At 33.4% G+C, this 20,668-nt stretch overlaps 1 protein-coding gene and 1 long non-coding RNA gene across 2 annotated transcripts in view; one reads left to right on the top strand and one right to left on the bottom strand.

Annotated features, from left to right (window-relative positions):
• MMP16 (matrix metallopeptidase 16) overlaps positions 1–20,668 on the top strand; it is a 274,901-nt gene that overhangs the window by 158,337 nt on the left and 95,896 nt on the right. The gene's annotated exons all lie outside the window — the stretch shown is intronic.
• Positions 289–11,310, bottom strand: LOC116660504. The gene is made up of 3 exons (XR_004316058.1): positions 10,923–11,310; positions 7,881–7,885; positions 289–301 (listed from the first exon to the last, which is right to left on the bottom strand). It is a non-coding gene; the product is annotated as an uncharacterized LOC116660504 (long non-coding RNA).

The following is a 20,668-nucleotide window of genomic DNA, read 5'->3' on the forward strand; positions in this document are numbered from 1 at the left end:
TTTGTATGTTTGGTAGAATTCCCCAGTGAAGCCATCTGGTCCTGGACTTTTGTTTGTGGGGGCATTTTCTATTGCTAATTATATTTCATTTCTAGTGATTGGTCTGTTCAAGTGGTGTATTTCTTCTTGATTCAGTCTTGGTGGACTGTATGTTTCTAGAAAGTTATCTGTTTCTTCTAGGTTGTCCAGTTTGTTTCCATAGAGTTATTCATAGTATTCTCTTATGATATTTTGTATTTCTGTGGTATTGGTTGTAATTTCTCCATTTTCTTTTCTTATTTTATTTATTTGTTTTCTCTGTCTTTTCTTCTTGGTGAGCCTGGCCAGAGGTTTGTCAATTTTGTTTACTCCTTCAAAAAACTAGCTCTTGGTTTGATTGATTGTTTCTATTTTTTTAAATCTCTATTTTATTTTTTTCCTCCCTGATCTTTATTATTTTCTTCCTTCTGTTGACTTTTGGTTTTGTTTGCTCTTTTTTTTCTAATTATTTTAGGTGGTAAGTTAGTTCGTTTATTTGAGATTGTTCTTTTTTGAGGAAGGCCTGTATCACTATGAAATTCCCTCCTAGGACTGCTTTTGCTGCATCACATAGATATTATGTGGTTGTGTTTTCATTGTTGTTTGTCTCTAGGTGTTTTTAAATGTCTTCTTTGATTTCATCATTGATCCATTGTTTTTTTTAGTACCATGTTGTTTCTAATCTGTAACATTTTGCCCCCTGTCTTTTGTCTTTATAATTTTCTTGGTCTCCCAATCTGATATAACTACATAAGTTATTTTTTATTATTCTTTATTTTTTATCAACTTTAGTTTCTTGCATATCTAACATATCAATGTTCTAAACTTTATGATTATTCTGATATCCAAAAATAATGTAAAGACGAAATCTCAACAACTAAAAGAATAGTTACTTGATATAAGAAACGTGTGTTTCTTCCTAGGCAAAAATCCATACTTTACTTTTATGTTTAAAAATATTCACAAAATTATAGGATTTGAGAAGTATAAGTAGCCATCTTCATAGTTCTTGTAATCAAGACTTAAATATTTTTCTTTCACACCACAGTAGAATGTTGAATATGTAAGCGTGCATTGTTTAATGACAACTAATCAGCTAATAAAACTCTTAATGAGTCCTTTATAAGTTAAGCCCAGCCATCAAATTAAGTTTTGTTAGTTCATTAGAAGAGTTAATTAGCTGGATTAGTGTAATAGCCTTGCAATTTTAGAGTATGCAGAGTTCAATCACATTAAGAACAGAATGAATTAGGTTGAGTTAAACTTAAAATAACATTAATTTTCAAAGAAAGCAAATATAATAAATAACTGTTCATGTTTTCCAAAATAAGATAAAATTTCTGGTATTAAATAAAATGATCTTTTGAATTGTCATTAATAAGTGTATTTACTATAATATAAAATTATTATTTTATTTTAAGAACTAGTTTGGAGACTTATGGCAAAATATGTTGGGAGATTTCATTATCATGGAATTAAAAGCCAAATACTTTGGAATCAAACAGATCTGCATTCCTGGCTAATTGCTCATTAGCTCAAGACACCTCTAACATACTGCGTAGTTGATTTCATTCTTTATCTTATATTGCAGGGCTGGAAACATTGTAAGTAAATTGGTTTCTATTCAGACATATTTAACTTACTCTATACCTGAGTATCTTATTATAAAATGCCTGCAACATAACAGTTGACCCATACTGGTTGATGCATAATTTATTTAAAATTAAATGTGTTTATTTTATCAAAATCACACAGGCATTCTAATGAAGTAGTCCAGAATTCTTTAAGTCACTTGTTAACATTGTTTTGAATAATTGAAGAAAATTTTCATTGTAAATAATTGAGAAAAAAATAGCACTTATAATGGTAGAATTTTGCTGACACAGGGAAATCTGTATTTGATTCCAGGGGAAAGATTTTCTTCTAAAATTCTAAACAGAGAAAATTATATTTTATTTTGATAATGAATCTAATTGTTAAGATACTTTAAATCTGTAGCTTTGAAATTGTGTTAATTTGGCATGTGACCTCATGAATTTAAAATTGTTTTAAAATTATATGTGAAGGAGACGGTGCCTATTAAATGACCTGTATTTTCTCTCAAAATATTGAAATCATCAAGAAAGCTGCACAAATCCTTTAGAATGTATCCTCTGGATACAATAGCTGGATTATTTTAGGCATCAACCAATGCTTTTAAAAATAAGAAATTTTAAAAAAATCTATAGGGGCATTTGAAGTGACATAGGAAATAAGAATTTTTCCACTGATTTGAGTATGATTGATATTACAAATGCTTGTGTGTTTTGTGTAATTTAAGACTTTTTTCAAGGGATATATATGTTGGAAAGAATTGTGAAATAAAACATAGGAGGTAAATGTGTACAATCCAGTCAAAGGACTTGTGACTCAGATTATATTATATTATATATTTGATTTTATTGCCTTTGATTGCCTTTTAACTTATACTGTAGAAACATAAAAATATTTTTGTACACACACATACTATTAAAATCCTAAACAAAACAGTTATATAATATGTAGTGTTCCATTTGGAGGAAGATATTTCTTTACTGGTCCAATGGGAATATTTTTTTCTTTTGAGTGAGCTGAAAGGAAATGATTCTGCAAAATAATAATGTTTCAGAATTATAGGAGAAAAGGGAAAAGTTGACTGACTGTTCAAGATGTAACACCATAAGGATTGACTGCTTAATTGAAATTCAAACTTTTAACTAGCAACAGCAGGGCAGCTCGGGTAATGTCATGTGAAGTACTGATCATTTATCAAAAGAAAAGCCTCTAGCTTTGTTGTGGTACTGGTGAATGTGTGGAGAATTAATCCATGTGTACATCCCAGATGCTATCTGTAAGATTGTCTTTTTGTATCACAAATATACATGCACAATTCTGACATTTTCATTAATAAACTTTCTTTTCTTTACTCTAGTCCTCCAATGCCCCCAGCTTACTTACCTGAAAATTTTTCTTTCTCTCCTATTCATAGCTCTTAAGCACCTAGAAAATAGAGAAGCTTGACAATTTAGCAAAAATGCAAATGAAAGAACCTCTTGATAAGTACCCAGCTCATTTTCCACAGCACATTGCTCAGCTAATGAAGGCAATTTGAATTCTGTCTACCTCAAATGAGATAAACAGTATCTTTGGCTGCCAGTAAACCTTAATTCATCGTTATCCACTTTCCTATCAATTTGCTTATAGTCATGATAGCTTTTGAAACTTAAGGTAATGTCCATTAAGCAGGTTACCCACTAGTTACATTAAAATAAATAAACACACACACACACACACACACACACCCCATACACACAGCCCTAATAAAATAATGCCTTTCTTTTCCAAGACATTTTGTTTTTGTTCATGGAGTGGATAAGCAGAACATGTGCATACTAATTCTAAATAGAAAATGCTACTGTGATATGGTTTTTGAAAAGAGTACATTGCCTGAATGTGAGTTGGAAAATTTAAATCTAGCAAAATGTTGAGATTCATTTTGAGCGTCATTATCATATTGTTTCCTTGGCTATCGTATAACATTTAAATGGTACTGTCAATTGCAAACACAAACCTACCACAAAGATTATTTCTAATCAGACAAGTAATCTACCACAGTCAGGATTTCAAATTGATAATCTCCAAACAAAATGCTTATCTATTAAAATGATATATAAAACTATGACAGAGAAATAACTAGATGTATATCTTATTTTACCGTGCAGCTGCAATTCTACTAACAAAAAGAATGCATTGCATTGGCTCTGTTTATTGTCAAAAAGGTCACTGCCTAAAGTCAGAAGGTGATCAGGAGGTGCTGTTGTAGCAGTCTATCTAAAAACTAAGGAGAGATGAAGGATGATGAAAATTTCATCTGAGACATCAAAATCCTTAAATCTGTTGCATCATTGCAAAGGTTAATTTTATGTGTCAAGTTGATTGCGTTAAGAGATGCCCAGATAGCTGGTAAAATATTAGTTCTGGACGTGTCTGAGGGTGCTTCTGGAAGAGATTATCTGATTCAACAGGCTGAATAAAGAAGATCCTTCTTCACCGACGTGAGCAGGTATGAGCCAATCCCTTGGGGGCCAGAATAGGACAAAAGAGGAAGGGTGAATTCTCTCCCTTCTGGAGCTGAGAAGGACATTTTTTCCTGCCTTTGTACATCACAACTCCTGGTTCTTAAGCATGTGAATTCAGACTGAATGATACCATCAATTTTCCTGGTTTTCTAATTTGTGGACAGTAGATCATGGGGCTTCTCGGCTGCCATAATCTCATGAGTTAATTCCTATAATAAATCTAGTCTTATTTAGCCATATATATCCTATTGGTTCTGTTTCTCTGGAATCCTTGATGAATATTATTATTAAATATGAAATTTTACATCCAAGCCCACTCATTCTTTGACTAGACCAAGTATAAGTTAAATATCTTCATGATACGATGCTTGAGTCAATGGTCACAATTTGTGTAGGCCAGGGAGAGTTAACCTTCTCTAGGAGAGAGTTTGTTATTGGTGTGTGAATACAGGTTACCAAGGGGTGAACCTAGGCTAAGGCCAGCTGTCTGCCACTTGCCAACCTTTTCTGCTCATTCTGCAGCTACAACTGCTGTATAATGTTTCTCAGATGCCTACAGGATTTGGACTTTTGATCTTTGAGAACAGGAAGGGTTAGATGCCAAACAGATATTACCAAGACGCCTAGAAGTGCCACAGTCTGGGGGAATATTGTCTAGATGTACCAGCCCTGTGCTTTTTGAAGATATGGGAAGGAGCTGATATGATTGGACAGCCAAGTACCTTAACCCACCCTTTATGACCAGAGTGCTTATTGAACTTGTAAATTCTAAAAATATTAGCACTCTAACCCATAGTTCTTACCTTACCATGTTTTACTAAAACTTGGGAGCTCTCTCTCAAAGGAACTTGGCTTTCAAAACTATGATAGAGGTGTTTTTTTTTTTTTATTGTTTTTCAAAATCTGATTTACTTCCTGGAGTAAACTTTATTTTATTAAGCTTATTTCATTTCACTAGACTGGTGACCTAAAGCTTGATATGCTTGAGGTTTTCAAACCCTCTCAATTACATTGCTTCTTGTGATTAATATGCAGCTTCTACTTGGTTATTTATTTTTAGATCTTTGTGTGCATCTAGAGAGTAGCAGGTGAATTGGTGTCGTCACACGCAAGATGGTCTTTTGTTATCTCAGTTTTACTGAATTATATAGATGGATCATGAATATTAAAATGCATATAATATAGAGCTCTTAATAAATTGAAATATAAAGCCAGAAATTTCAATGGCTTAACAGAATAGAAAACTATTTCTTACTCATGTGTTGGGACAGTGGGACTGTCCAGTCACTCGGTCAGAGACCCAGAATCCTGGAGGCTCGGCCACCATAAATACGGGATTTCCAGTGTTGCTTCAGGCATCAACATCTAAAGAGCAGCTGAGTGAACCGAGGTAGGTTTGCTCATGGAAGGGTGTTATGTGCCAGACTGCAAGTGGTAAATAGCATTCCTGACCAAGCTCCACTAACTAGAATTCAATCCTACGGCCACACCTAATCACAGGGAAGCCTGGAGAAAGTTGTTGGGTTTGATGAGTCAGTGTCTGCCACTGTCTAATATCGAACAATGATCGTTTGATATTAGATATCCTGTTCTGTATCTGTGGGTAAGTGGCTTAAGCATAATTTGTCTTAATACAGATTATGACCTGTTGACCATTATTTAGTATCTGTTACTCCTCTCCTCAATTTATCTTCATATAGGTTACTTATCCTTAAATCTAGATAGATAACAAAGCAAAATTAAATGGGAGTTTCAAATTTAGCCACTAGTTTATCAATATAGAAAATTACTGTGTTTGTGTTTTTTTTAAAAATCCAGTTGTTTGGAATTAATAATTTTATATTTTTATTGCCTACATTTTCAAGACTATTAATGAATCTCTACCTGAGTTTTGTGCAATTATTTTCCTGCAAAATTACAACCATACCATTACAATACTACCATTTAGTAATTGCCTGACAGTTTAAACACAACAGAATTATCCACTAATTATTCTCACTTTTAATTTATAACTCATTTCTTCATTTGAAATCAGATGTTGCCACAACTTGCCTCTTCCTCAGTCTGTTGATAACATATGAGGGCAGCAGCAGAAACAGCCCTTGTTACAATCCACGGTGGAAGTTGTACTCTTGTCGCTGATTGGATGCATCAGAGAACAAGTCAGTGGGCTGAGATGACGTTTCACGTCTGTTAGGCAAGGCTCTACTAGATACATGTGTGCTGAGCAGTGGAAATTGACCTAAGATCCTGGAATATCAGCCTGCTCTCCAGGTTTCAATTAAAGTGGTTATTTGACTAGTATCTGAAAAGAAAAGTAGGGAAATAAAGAATTAGTTTAAAAACTCATTCTGTGGCTTAGCATCAGTCTCATTAAATAATAGGAACAAAATTTATTTGACACTCTCTTAAATTCATCTTACATTTTTAACTCATTTGTTCCTCACAACAAACTTATAAAGTAGACAGTGTAATTTTGCAAGGAAATTGAGGCACAGAAAGTCTGGTAACTTGCTCCAGGTTAGCTAGTTAGGAACAGCAAAATGATACAATGAAAAGGATGCTAAAGAATCTACTTGAAGATTCAGGAGAAAAGCCTATTGCTGAAAATATTTTATCAAGTGAACCAGAAAAGCAATATTGGAAACAACTCAAAATACCCGTAAAGGAAACAGGAAACCCGTTACTGCTGTAACAACTGAGTCTGTCATGTGCAAGAAAATCTTGGTAAGCATTTTCAGAAAAACATGGTAGGAGGAAATGATGTGAAATTCGAGGCTAGATATTAGAATACCTAGTAGATAGCTTCAGTGTAAGAAGTATAGATTCTCCCAAAGGAAAGAAGAGTGGAAAAATTAAAGCAAAAGAAATAAGCAAATACATAGTAGCAAAAATGTCTTATGCTAAATTACGACAGCAGTGTGCAATTCAGAAGGAGTCATTGTGTTCATCGCAAAATTAACTCAATTGGATCCATATGTAAATACATCCTACAAGTAAAGAAAAAAATCCCTTTCACCAATAAGCAGAAAAAAAAAAATTCTTCTCAGAGGACTGAAAAACAAAGCGAATCATTGTTTTGCTTGTTTGTTTGTTTGTTTTAGCCTCTGGTATGCAAAGTGCTAAAAAAATGGAAGAAATGATTCATAATACTATTTTATATACTAATGACTTACTTTTTATTATTAAACTATATCTGTGATTTTAAAATATGTGTCTATAAATGATACTTGTTTTAGAAATCCTATCTGACCTGAGGGATAGTTCCTTGTGATTTGGCAATAATATAAAGACAGAAGCAAATTGTGATGTAAATATACAGCTTTGATATAAAATATGATGTTAACATAGAGGTCTGATATTACTGACTTTTCATACACTTTCCCTTCAATAAACATTTCATTGACAATTCTGGTGTTAGTAATATGGTGGAAATCTGCATTATATGGTAGGAACTGCAGGGAAAGACTAAACATTATATAAAATTCCAATAAAAATATTAATATTGCATACTGTTTTAAAAGATTTTTTTCTTGCAATCTAGGATAGAGATACAATACAATTATTTGTAATATTGATTATGAGAAGTACCATAATAGAGATTTTAAAAGGACACTCTTGAAATTCCTACTTCTGGAGGACTAAATGTTTTAAAGATTCTTCTTACTACTGAATAACTAGATAATCAATGAAGCATGCCTTTTTTGACTATATGGCATCACATTTAGGGAGTAATATCTCCAAAATATCAAGAAAACAGTGAACTGAAACTAGAGTTTTGCATAATCCACACATGTGAAAAGCAGAGATGAAGCCTTACCTTAGTTCAGAGGCACAGTGAGGAAGTTGAATCTGGAAATCCTGTATTAAAATGCCAGCACTTGGATTTAGACGACGTGATCTCAGATTCATTGTACCACCCAGCCTACTCACACACTTGGCTCCCAGTATAAGCAAATCCATATTCTCTCTAGAGACAAGCATACTGGATTTAGGCTGTCAGATTTTTTTCACAGATGGGTATAATGTAAATGTAAGTTTACAATTAAAGATCACTAAACAGAAAAGAAAACCAAGCATCATGAATAAGAATCAGCTCTAAAAAAAAGAGACTGTTCTTCAGGAATTTAAGTTATTGAAATTATAAATTTAAGAAATATATAATTTCAAGATGATGATATCTCTGAAAAGGGAAGATGGAATTATGGAAAGAAACAAGCAACAAGATACTATTACAAAAGACCAAGAAGAGCTGAAAAATAAAACCTAAAAGGGTAATAGTAAGAATAAAATATAATAATAATGGGTAGATTAAACAGCAGGCTGAAATTAGCTAAAGAACTAGTGAATAAAAAGATCTAAATAAATCCACAAATTACAGTGTGGAGAGCAAAATGGATGAAACATATGAAAGAAAGATTGAGATAAGGAAAATAGAACTAAAGATCTAATATAAATACAGTCAGAGTACCAGAAAGAGAGAAGTGGAAAAAAAAAGAAAGGAAAAGAAGCAATGCCTGAAGGCATACTAACTGATAATTACCTAGAAATAAAAGAATAACTCCACCCATAGAAGAATCACGATTTATTCAAAGCAGCATAATTGCACACACACAGACACACTTTAGAGTAACTGCAGGGCACCAAAGACAAAGAAGAGACTTTCAAAGCAGACATAGAGATGGATGGAAAAGACACTTCATCTACAACCCTGCAACTAGACAGGAAACTCCCCAGTCAATAAGGAAATCCAGCAGACAGTGGAATATTTTGAAATGCTAAGAAAAAAATAACCATCAGGCTAGAATTATCCAATAACACTGTGTTTCAAAAGTTAGGATAACATAGCAAATTTAAAAAGGATAAAAAATGAGAAAGTTGTCCATTTATTTAATAATTCTAAAAGACTTCCTAAGACTTAAAAGAAATTAATTGTAAAAGAATCTTAGATAAAAGAAATAATTTTGATCAAAGAAATGAATAATGCCAAGTATGAAATTATACTATTATATACTCTGTACAACTTAAAAGAGACAAAAGAACCTTATTAAATAATAATAGCATGAAAACCAGGGAGAGAGTCAATATTAAAATACTCTAAGATTCTTATATATTTTAAGAATAAGTTTAAGGAATTAATCTTATATCCTGGTAAACAGACAAGGTAAATTTTCAAGGGTAATTAATACAAAAAACTAAGCAGAGTATAATTTCTAAAATAGAAGGAAAAACAGTAGAAGAAAACAAAAATAAATTTTAAAGTTGCAAAAGAAAAACCTACATTTTTAAAAAAATAAGGAAGGAACACTAATGGCATAAAAAGAATAAATTTTAAAATATTAATATAATTACTTTAAAATTCTAAACGTATCAGTAACTGCAATGAGTGTAAATAGACTAAACTTCCAGTTAAAAATCAAAGTTTTTAAAGCAAATAAAAACAAAATTCTGCTAGGTACAATTTATATACCCAAAGTGTTGCAGCAAGTGTCAGTAAGGATATACATCAGAAAGAACACTTATACATGTTGGACATGAGTATAAACTGTTCAAGCCACTGGCAAAGGGTTTGGCCAAAATCTAGTTAAAGTGAACATTTACATGTACTCTGATACAACAATTTTATATCTAGATTTAGTGACAGTCTAAACAAAGACTTGCCCTTGTTTACCAGTTAACATGCACAAGAATGGCTTCATACCAGCATCTTTTATAACAGCAAAAAAGAAGAACTAAAAGTCTGTGTATCAGAATGAATATATGATATTATTTATTTGCTTACAAAATGGACTATGAAGTGGCAGGGAATTGTTACCACCACTATTAGCAACCACCACTATTAGCAACAATATTGATGATTCTTAACACAATAATAAGTGAACAGGGCAAACTGCAAAAGTCTAGATACAATATGATATCATTTGTTCTAAGATTAAAAAAAAATCCCAAAATAATAAAGTACAGGCATATAAATGAGCTTTTCAAACAAGGGAAAGGTATTACAATTTTAAGAATAGAATTAGCTCTGAGGGAAGCAGAGGAATGAAATATGGACAAAACATGTAAGTCCATGTAAAGGAGTTGGCAACACTTCATTTTCAAGTTGGGAGGATAGGTGTCCAGGTTCACATTATGCTTATGCTATGCTTCACAATTTACATATATGTTAAGTAGGTTGTTTGACCTATATGAAATATTACATTATTTAAAAGGGTCTTGCTAAGAGTACAGAACCCAAAATGTTGTTTTATCTTAATTGAATTTCCCAATCACATTGAAACAAACTTTTCACGTGAAAGAAAGCATTTGAATTGAGAATTAAAGAAAAAGTATAATTTTGACAGAGAGAGATGGGAAGAAAGAAATATCAAGCAAAGGAACTATATGGAAAAAAATCATAGAGTGTAAAATAATTAGAACATCTTTGTCTAGAACAGGATTTCTCAACTTCAGCACTGTTGACATTTTGGGACAGATCATTTTGTTGGGTGTTGAGGAATTTCCATTAATGACACCATCCCTGGCCTCTATCTATAGATGCCAGCAGTAACCTCAATTAGAAATAATCAAAAGTGTCTTCCAACCAAAACTCTCTCCAGTCTTTGCCAACAGTCCACTGGGTGAGGTGGGGAGGTGTGGATCACAAACTCAGGTGAGACCACCGCTGGTCTAGAGGATGGCATAATTAAACGTGACCAGTAGCAACAGCTAAAACTGTGAAGCTTGGTTTTATCCAATTTGTTGAAATCATTTAGTGACAGGTTGATGACGTCTGTTTCTCTGGTGGCCCATTGAAATCCACCAAACTAGTTTAATAAGGAAATAAAATGAACACACCTGTAATTTAGGATTTTTACTCGGTATGCAGCATATAAACTATCTCAGAAGGAGGAAACTAGGAAGAGTTGATTTCTCTGTTGAAATTGTTCTGTGGCCCCTGGTCAATATTATCTCCTATACCACCATGTTATTTAAAATATGTACTAGAGAATGACAGAGTACTGAAAATGGAATAGAGTCTGAGAACAACCTACAAGCAATAGTGGATTTCGTTAAAAAGAGATTACTGCACAAAATAAAACATATAAGAGTATGTAAGAATTTAATTTTAACTATTAGATTTCACTTTTTCAGATGTGAAAATTCTGGTGACTCCATCCTACCTACCCAAAAAGTAGAAACCTTTGAATATTTGTCTTGGCAATTCTAGTTTAAATTTATTAAACTCATTACTTACAGTGTTTTTTTTAAAATTCTGATCACAGTCTCGAACTGTGTCTTGGATATATTTAATTCTACATTTGCTCATGCATTAAATACTTGTTTCTGATTACACACCAAGGTTTCAATTTTAGAATTGGAAAAATTGTCTCAAGTAGTATACAAGGCTTCTCAGAGTAACAACTTATGTCCTATTTACTTAAATTTACTTTACATATATGAAATGGAATTTCACTCTAAGATTATTCTATATTATATTAACCTGTAATATATACAGATTATCCAATCTTAATTCTCATTTCTTTGATTTTTTATCTTAATTTTTTAAACCAAATTTTCCCATTTTTTTTCTGTTTCATAGTGTAAGTTTTCCAAATGTGCGTATGTGTGTACTTTTATGACTGTGTGTAGAGTAAATCAGGTTTCCTTAGAGCAAAATTGGCACTTTGTTAGAACTTTCTTTTCATTTGCCAAGATATGCTTTTTTTATAGCCACGTGATCTTTTAATTTTATTATTAAATTATGCATATCGGATAGAAAATAAGATCAAGAAAACTGGCATTCATTTAGTTCTAGCAGATTTACTCATTCTAGAACAGTGCCAAAGGAGGACATACTAGCAAGAAAATACATATTGTTATGGTATATCTAACACATTTTTCTGATTCCATACTAAACCAGTGGCAAAAAAAAAAAAACCTAGTTTAATTAAAAGTTTTTAACCTAATTAAGCTTTTCTTTTAGAGCTCTTTTTGAGGGAGTGACTTTATCAAAAAAAATTTAGCTAGATGAGTGGTATTTAGGTTTTTTTACTTAATAGAAACATGCTGGGGAAGTGTTCATTTCTGTTTTGCAGTTTACTTCTCAGCAATGTGATCCAGAAAATTAAATTAGCTGTAATTTAAACCTTTAAATTTACCTCAGACTTTCAATGTAATTCCCTGGCCTTAGCAGACAACTGTGAATCTTAAATTGAAATCAGTTTATGAAATTATATTCACAGCTCTCCTTTCTCCCGCTTCTTTGACTTCAGTTCATTGTTTCCTTGTGAATTACTGCCTTTGGCAAAAATGGATGCATTTTATGCCCGCTACTCCTTCCGTCATAAGGTTCTATCAGCCCTCAGGACCGTGCATCAGTCTAGGCAGCCTTCTTTATCCTAACCGTTACCTCTTTCATTTGTAACTTTCTGGTCCACAAATACACACATTTCCTGTACTATCTTAAAACCATAATGAATTCTTATGTAACAAATGAAACCAAACCAGAGGTGAAGTATCTTGCAAAATAGATTTGCAGACAGAATAGACCATAACTTTTTTAAAATCTCAGTATATTTAGAACAATCATTTTAGTCACGTAAGGACTTCAAGGAGAACCCTTCATGCTTTAGCCCAAGGTCAGCTGGCCCAAGTCGCCAGGAGGAAATAAGAGAATCATTGAGGAAGCACTGGGTACTATTTCCCTTTACCTGGGTTTATTACCAGCTCATATGATTTCAGTCAGACTAACCCACTCACCATATGACCCTGAGTGTATTCTTTTCTGAACATTATCTCTTCAGTTCAAGATGGAGGGTTTGCAATGACAGGAGGAAAGAGATTGTTGTCATCACACCCTTCCCTCAACTTGAATGTCTGTCCATCTCTATTCAGGACACCAGGAGTTTATACTCAGATATAGACAGTTTTATATATCTATAATTGTTATTATGTTGTATATAATTTAAAAATATTTACCATTTCACTGCACATTATTTATCCATAATTTTTCTAATTCACTAAAATAGCTGAAATACAGTTCAGTGATTCATATTTTGCCGTATGATTGAATATAATTTATTACTATACTATGGCCAAAATTTAGTTTATTTCCAGTTTTAGCTATTAGTTATATTGTATTGAGCAAATTTGTATATATATTTTGGTTGACATTCAAGTTATTTCTGAAGAGTAGAGTCACATAATTATTTAGCTAAGGAACATAAACTTTTTAAGAGAGCTTGATATGTTATTAAGTTATTTTTTTCAAAAATGAAGAACGACTTTACATTCCTACCAGCAGTATATAAAAGTGTACCATCCACTGGCCATTAGCATAACAATAAATATGATATAATGGTAAAGATTAATGATAATAATAATAAAACAATAACAATAGTGTGTACTTTCTGTTAAGCACTTTTAGGTGCCATAGATGAATTTTCATTTAATTCTGACTGCAGCTGTATTGTGTGTGTGTGTGTGTGTGTGTGTGTGTGTGTATCTTACCCATATGGGATGGTTGCACAGCACGCAATTTCAACCACCCAAAGCTATCCACCTGAGTTTAACTCTAGTAATACCTAATTTCTCACCTTGACCAATTTGAATAGATAAAAGTTTAATTTCACCCATTTAGAAATTTTATTGATACTGAATAGTGCATATTTTTTATATTTATTTATCTGTATGTGTTTTGTGAATGTTCATTAGCTGTGTCTTATCTTGGTTCCATCTGGACCATGCTACTAAGTTGTTTTCATTAATTTGTAAAAGGCCGTTAAATAGGAAGGATATTGGCTGTTTACCTGATTTTCTCCCACTTCTTCATTTTCAGAAAGTGGGAGAGAGCAATGCTACCTTCTTTCATGCGTAAGAATTTGGAGGCTCCCTGCATTTGGCTTGCCTATGGGGAGTATTTTTCCTTTATTGGGTACCAGATTGACAGTCATAAGTTATTTCCCCAATGTTGTATTACAGTTTTTCTGTTTCATCCAAATATTATATTGATATGTTGGGAAAGGCTAGTGTTAATATTTGATCTCAATGATATTTTAACTTTAATGATTTTTCAAATGGTACATTCTTTTGTGATTTTATTATTTAAAAATTTCCTGTATTATAATATACAAAATATATCTCCTGATTTCTTCAAACATGGAATGTGGTTGAGCAGGCAGTATTTTATCTATTTTTTTAAATTTGATGTTAAATAATTGGTTTTCTGAGTTCTTGTAGGCAGCAGTGCTTTCTAATCAAAATGTTATGAGATTTACACAATGAGGTTATTAAGACTTTTGAAAAATATATAAAAATATTATAAAGAACTTAGTTATATACTCAGGATCTTACAAAAATTAATTCCATAGAATTGAATTCATAGCGACAATAGAAACCAGATTAATTTTTATCTTTCAAGTTTCCGTAATTGAAAAAATTACATTTTGACTGTAGCTCATGTGCCACTTGTCCTTTTGAAACATCACATCTAATTTCTCTCCCAGTGGAGATGGGCCCTTTAGTGAATCAGTTCTGATGCACAGAATGTGGTGAAAGTGTTGCTTATGTGACTTCTGAGACTAGGTCATGGAAAGGATATATAGCTTTTGCTTGGAGCTACTGAGGTATCTTATTCTTTCTCTTTCTTCTCTCATTCTTTCTAAAGATATTTGCTGTTAGGTCCCAGTCACCATGCTTTACAGAAACCCAGGTCACATGGAGAGACTCAGGAGCAGATGGACTCCCACCAGTAACCAACACCCAGTTGAAGTTATGTGGGTGTGCCACTGCCGAAGTGGGCCCTCCAGTCCCAGTTGTTTCCAAAAGAACGTGGACCCAGCCTATATCAAATTGCAACCTCATAGGAGACACCAAGTCACAACTCCCCAGCCAAGCTTCTTAAAAACTGATAGTTTGGTAATTCCTCAGAAGTTAAAACATAAGAGTTACCAGTTGACCCAATAGTTTTGCTCCTATGTATATATCAAGAGAAATGAAAACTTACATCCACACAAAACCTTGTAGAGGAATGTTTATATGAACCTTATTCATAGTGGCCAAAAGGTGGAAATGACTCATATGTCCACCAATTGATGAATGGATAAAAACAAAATATAGTATATTCATACAGCTGAATATTCAGAAATAAAAAGGAATGAAGTATTGATACATGCTATAACACAGATGAAGCCTTAAAACACTATGTTAAGTGAAAATCACAGTTATATGATTCACTTATATGGAAATAAATACAAATTACTAACTGAAATATGGCTAGTTTCCTAATCATCTTAACCTAACTTCAGTCATTAATTGATGAGTATATAAAACAATGCAATGCTGATGACTTTGATTCTTCTGCATAAATCAAAAAATAAGGAAGAGGGTAGAAAATTGGCCATATTCCCTGCTATTCTCATATGTAGGGGAAGGAAAGTAAATAAGTATGTGGACAAAAAAAAAAATGCCTAAATATACAAAGATGCATCTTTTTCCCCCAAAAAGTTTTTATTTAGAGTCTTAAACCAAAGCTTGTGTAATACATGTGTGTGAACTACTCTGTGTTTAATTAGAATGACCTACAGAAAATATGGAGAGTATATAGAAATAGCTACACATCTGACAAAGGAAATTTTAATAATGTGATGCCCTAGAATAAGTCCTATCACCCCTGATTTCATAAGTTATTTGAAGAAGAAAATGCATTGAGAAGCACTTGACTTTTTAAGGACCCTTAACCCCATCAAGAAGAGCAATGCTGAGGTAAGTCTGAAGGGCTATGAAAGGACTCAGAGATATGACTGGGCATAAAATTGGAAGATTTGCTTATTATGAGAATTTATAAGAATTTATCTAGAAAAAGATAATTCAAATGATATGTACAAAGTGTCAGAATCTGAACAATCAGCTATAAGTGAAGAACATATCATTTGGTGTCAAAAATAGCATACGGATAATTTAAGGAAAAAAATTAAGTCAAAAAAGGATGCCTAAAATTTAAATTATTGGATGTATTTTAAAGTGTCTTTGTTCTCACTGACAGAGTCCAAAGACTGGTCATAAACATAAATGCCTTGGTAAATGGTAAATCTTATGGCAGACTAATATTCTCATTGAGATTAAAAAAAAAAAAAAAGATGAAATAACATGTTTAAAGATACCACATTGCTGTCAGGAGATCCAGGACTTAAGATATGAAGATCAAACAAACAAAAGAACCAAAACCAAAAAAGAAGAGCCTAGATATTAGGTAATACTGAGGCATTTTGAAAATTCTGAAACTACAGGTAGAGAGTTGTTTTTAGGATTCAAGAGAAGCATAAGAAATTTTATAAATCTTACAGAGATAACTAGACAAAAAAAAAAAAAAAAAAAGCCACGTCTATGAAGGAAGCCAAGACTGTAGGGCCAAGATTAAGATGCCTGAGATCAGGGAAACATCAAGAAGTAAACCACAGTCTTTTGTTGTGCCCTTCAGACTCTTGCCAAATTTATAAACTGAACAAGATGAACACTTAGGAGCCAAAACAAAAGCTACTGAAGTATAGAGAATAACTTTTAGTTGAATTATGGCAGAGACAATACAAAAATTATAAGGCCTGGGGGATGATGGTGGACTGTGGTAAACACCACATCTTCCAACTGGGACATCTAGAGAGTGACCCCTTAGGAGCAGGATCTTAACAGGAATGTAAACCAGACACCACTCAGTCTCTGACGAGATTTGGGTGACCTGTCCCAGTTTGAGCTACCTACCAGAAGATAGGATGTATATTGTCTGGATTAAAAAAATATATCATCTAGAATCTTTTATTTGTTTTTTTTAATTAACAATGTCTGGCATTCAGTAAAAAATTACTAGGCTAGAACCAGAGAAAACCTTGAACACACCCACACCCACACCCCCCAAATGCATATGATCCAGATATTGGAATCATCATTCATAGACTTTAAAACAACTGACGAATGTGTCCAATAAATAGATGAGAAGATGAGGAGATTTCAGTAGTTAAATTGAATCTACTACAAAAGATCAAAGGGAAACACTTGAACTGGAAAAAAAAATTAATAACTGAGCAGGTACATTTAGTAGAAGAGTGGGCACTGCAGAAAAGATAACGTGTTAATGTAAAGATGGATCAATGAAAATATCCAGGCTGAAGCATAGATAAACCAAGAATTTAAAAAGAGAGAAAATAGCAGACATATGCAAAGTGGACACAGTGAAAAACATATACCATATGGAAATTCAAACACCAGAAAGGGAGAAAATAAAGAAAAAGAATAAAGCCAATATTTGGAGAGAAAATGGCAGAAAAGTGTCCAAAACAAATTTTAAAAATCACACCACCAATAAGATTAAACAAAAAGAAAAAATTACTCAAAGGCACATCATAGTGAAACTACTAGAATCTAAGGAGGACATCTTAAAGCAGCAAGAATGGGCTAAAGAGGGGACAGTCCAATTTACTTAAGAGGAAGACAGTAGCACTGACATCGGACTTCTCAATATTAACGTGAGAGTCAAAGACAATAGGATGACAATGGGATCTTTAACACAGGCAAAGAAAATAATAACTGACCTAAAACTCTGTTCCTGCAAAAATATCTTTCAAAAATAAATGCAAACTAAATTTTCAGATGAAAATCCAAGATAAGACAGAACCACACTAGAGTAAGTCCTTAAATGGTTTGAGGCAAATGGATATGCAAAAGGTTTTTTCTTTTAATTTTTCTCCGACTAATTTTTTTAGTTTTTTTTGTTGTTGTTGTTGTTATTGTTGTTATTTTTGAGGGGGGTAATTAGGTTTATTTATTTATTTTTAGAGGATTGAACCCAGGACCTCATGAATGATAAGCACACGCTCTACCATTTGAGCGCTGTCCTCCCCTACAAACGTTTCAGAACAGCCCTACAGAAGGAAGAGCCCCAGTGGAGGACTTACACTACCAGACAGCAAGACTTTGAGTAAAGCTGTCATATTAACCACATGATATACTGGTGTAAGGCTAGAAAAGAGAACTTTGTTAATGAAACAGTATAGAATAAATAAATAAATCCACACATCCATAGTCCACTGTTTAATGACAGTCATTATACAGCAATATAGTAGGCAAAGGGTGGCCTTCATATGGTTCTAGTTTGACTGGATATCCACATGGACAGAATAAGAGGAACATGGCCAGCTAACCTCACACCACACACTTTAATGTGAAAGGCAAAACTACCTTGTTTCTAAAACAACATAGGAAATTTCCATGCCTATATCTGGAAAAAATGTTATACAAGACACATTTAAAAAGCACTGGCCATAAAGTGGACTTCATTATAATTGAGAATATGTGCTCATTTAAGAGAAAAGCATCACTAAGAGTGTGAAAAGACGGTTGTTTGTTTGGAATAAATATTTGTGACACATATATGTAAAGGAATTGTATGCAGAATCTGTTGTTGGAATATAATTCTTCATAGGTTTCTTGCATTTCTCTATCCATCTTACAAGTAATGTACTAACTACACATTTTTTTCTGGCCTTTCTGTCCACTGTGTCTGTATAGCAAACGACCTTTAAAGATACAGGTAGAGGATCTCTCTAGAGCAAAGAGCAGTCATGCTTAGTGCCCATTATAGAAGACTTTGGTACCCTAGCTCAGAGTTCTTCCTCTTTAATACATCACAAAGAATGGGCAGAAATCTACGTAGACCCATGCACCTCACCCTCATAGGACTTGGGGTAAAAGGAAACTAACAACATGATGCTTGATGTGCCATGAATAATAAGATCCTCTGTCTCTGATCCAGGTTTCTTGTGTCTTCTTCCAGCCCAAAATGGTGACAAGGTAACTTCTTACCTCTCAAATAGGACAAATCCTCAAATTGTTCACAGCCCTTGATGCATATAAAGAAGACCAACAAATCAAAAATAGATAACCTAATATAAAGATGGGCAAAAGATTTGAAGAAGCAGTTTACAAAAAGGGATCTGTGAATAACCATGTGAAAATTGCTCAACATCGTTAGGGTTCTGGGAAATATAAATTAAAACCACAATGAGATACCACTGATCCTGCAGAATAGCTAATTGAAAGGTTGACTATAACAATTGTCCATGAGAATGTGAAACTATTGGAGCCTCAATCAGTGCTGAAGGAGATGAAAAATTGATATGTAATTCTGTAAAACAATTTGTTACTATTTAAGCTGAATACATGCATGCCTAGTGAATGGGCATTTCATCGTGTGTGTGTGTGTGTGTGTGTGTGTGTGTGTATGCGTGGTGTAGGGCAGTGTTTTCAAAAAGACTTGAAGTAGAATGTTCAAAGCAGCAATAGACCCAAACTTGAACGACTCCAATATATGTCAATAACATAACAGATAACGCATGGTGTTATTTATTCAACAGAATGAGATATAGTATTGAGAAAGAACAATATGCAAAACCATGGGTGAATCTCAGTATGTGCTTCCTAAAAAAAAAATAGGCTTTTACAGAATAGAATATACAATTTGAATCCTTTAATGTAGGATTCCAAAACACGCAGAGTAATCTTTGGTTATAGGGATCTGATAAAGGTTACTTTGGAGATGCAGTGACCAGGCAGGGGCTCACAAAGAGATGGTGGCTAGTACCGTTCTAGTGCTTGATCTAAACATTGATCACATGGGTTTTCAGTTTGTGAAGATCAATTGAGCTGTACATCTAGCACTTGTGCACTTTTATAATATGTGTATTTTACATTTATGAAAACATTTACTTTAAAAAAATCAATGTAACCTAACTGAGGAAGACATGGGAACCCACAAAATATGGTGATGCTCTGCACATTACAGCCAACCTTCTAGACTGCATAATCTCTCTCCTACTTTACTTCTTCACTTTTTCAATTCAAATCCACCTTCCACCTTTCAGAAATCATTATTGCTTCTTAGCTGCCAAACCCATGAGTCTTTAGGCCATCTCTCTCTTGACATCTACCTTTATTTAATCTCTGCTCTCCTAAAACTTCCAGATCTTATGAAGTTGCTATGAATGCTATGTTGTAGCATTTGAACCACCACAACCTATTCTTCATGGTTTCCTTCCCTCCTATCCTCTAAATATTAACTAGGGATTTTATTCTATGGGTCTAGTTTGTTTTCTTTCTATGCCCTTTCTGTTCCTCTCATTCACTACGATGGATTAAACTACACATAATAAGGACTTGGAAAAGCATAATATCGAGCCACTTTTTCTTCTGAGGTCTAAAGTCAAATTTCACTGCCCCTTAGGAATCTCAGATGAATATATTCAAAAGTTACCTTATTATGTCCTCAGTTATGTTGACTTTTTATATTCTATACCTTTGTTGATGTATCAACACCCATCTAATTGTCTAAAGCAGAGATGTGGTGTCATCCTGGATTGTTTTGTTTGTGCTTGTTTGCACGTTATCTTGGGTATTCTCCACACTGACCTGGTCACGTTGATTCTATTACTTAAACTCTGGTAGGCCACATTACGCTGGCCATCCTTGGCACTGTTTCCTTGCTGCAGATTCTCGCTGTTTCTCATACGTGCATTCTGATTAGC

This window comes from Camelus ferus, chromosome 29 (genome assembly GCF_009834535.1).
Source record: "Camelus ferus isolate YT-003-E chromosome 29, BCGSAC_Cfer_1.0, whole genome shotgun sequence".
In the NCBI taxonomy this organism is placed as follows: domain Eukaryota; kingdom Metazoa; phylum Chordata; class Mammalia; order Artiodactyla; family Camelidae; genus Camelus; species Camelus ferus.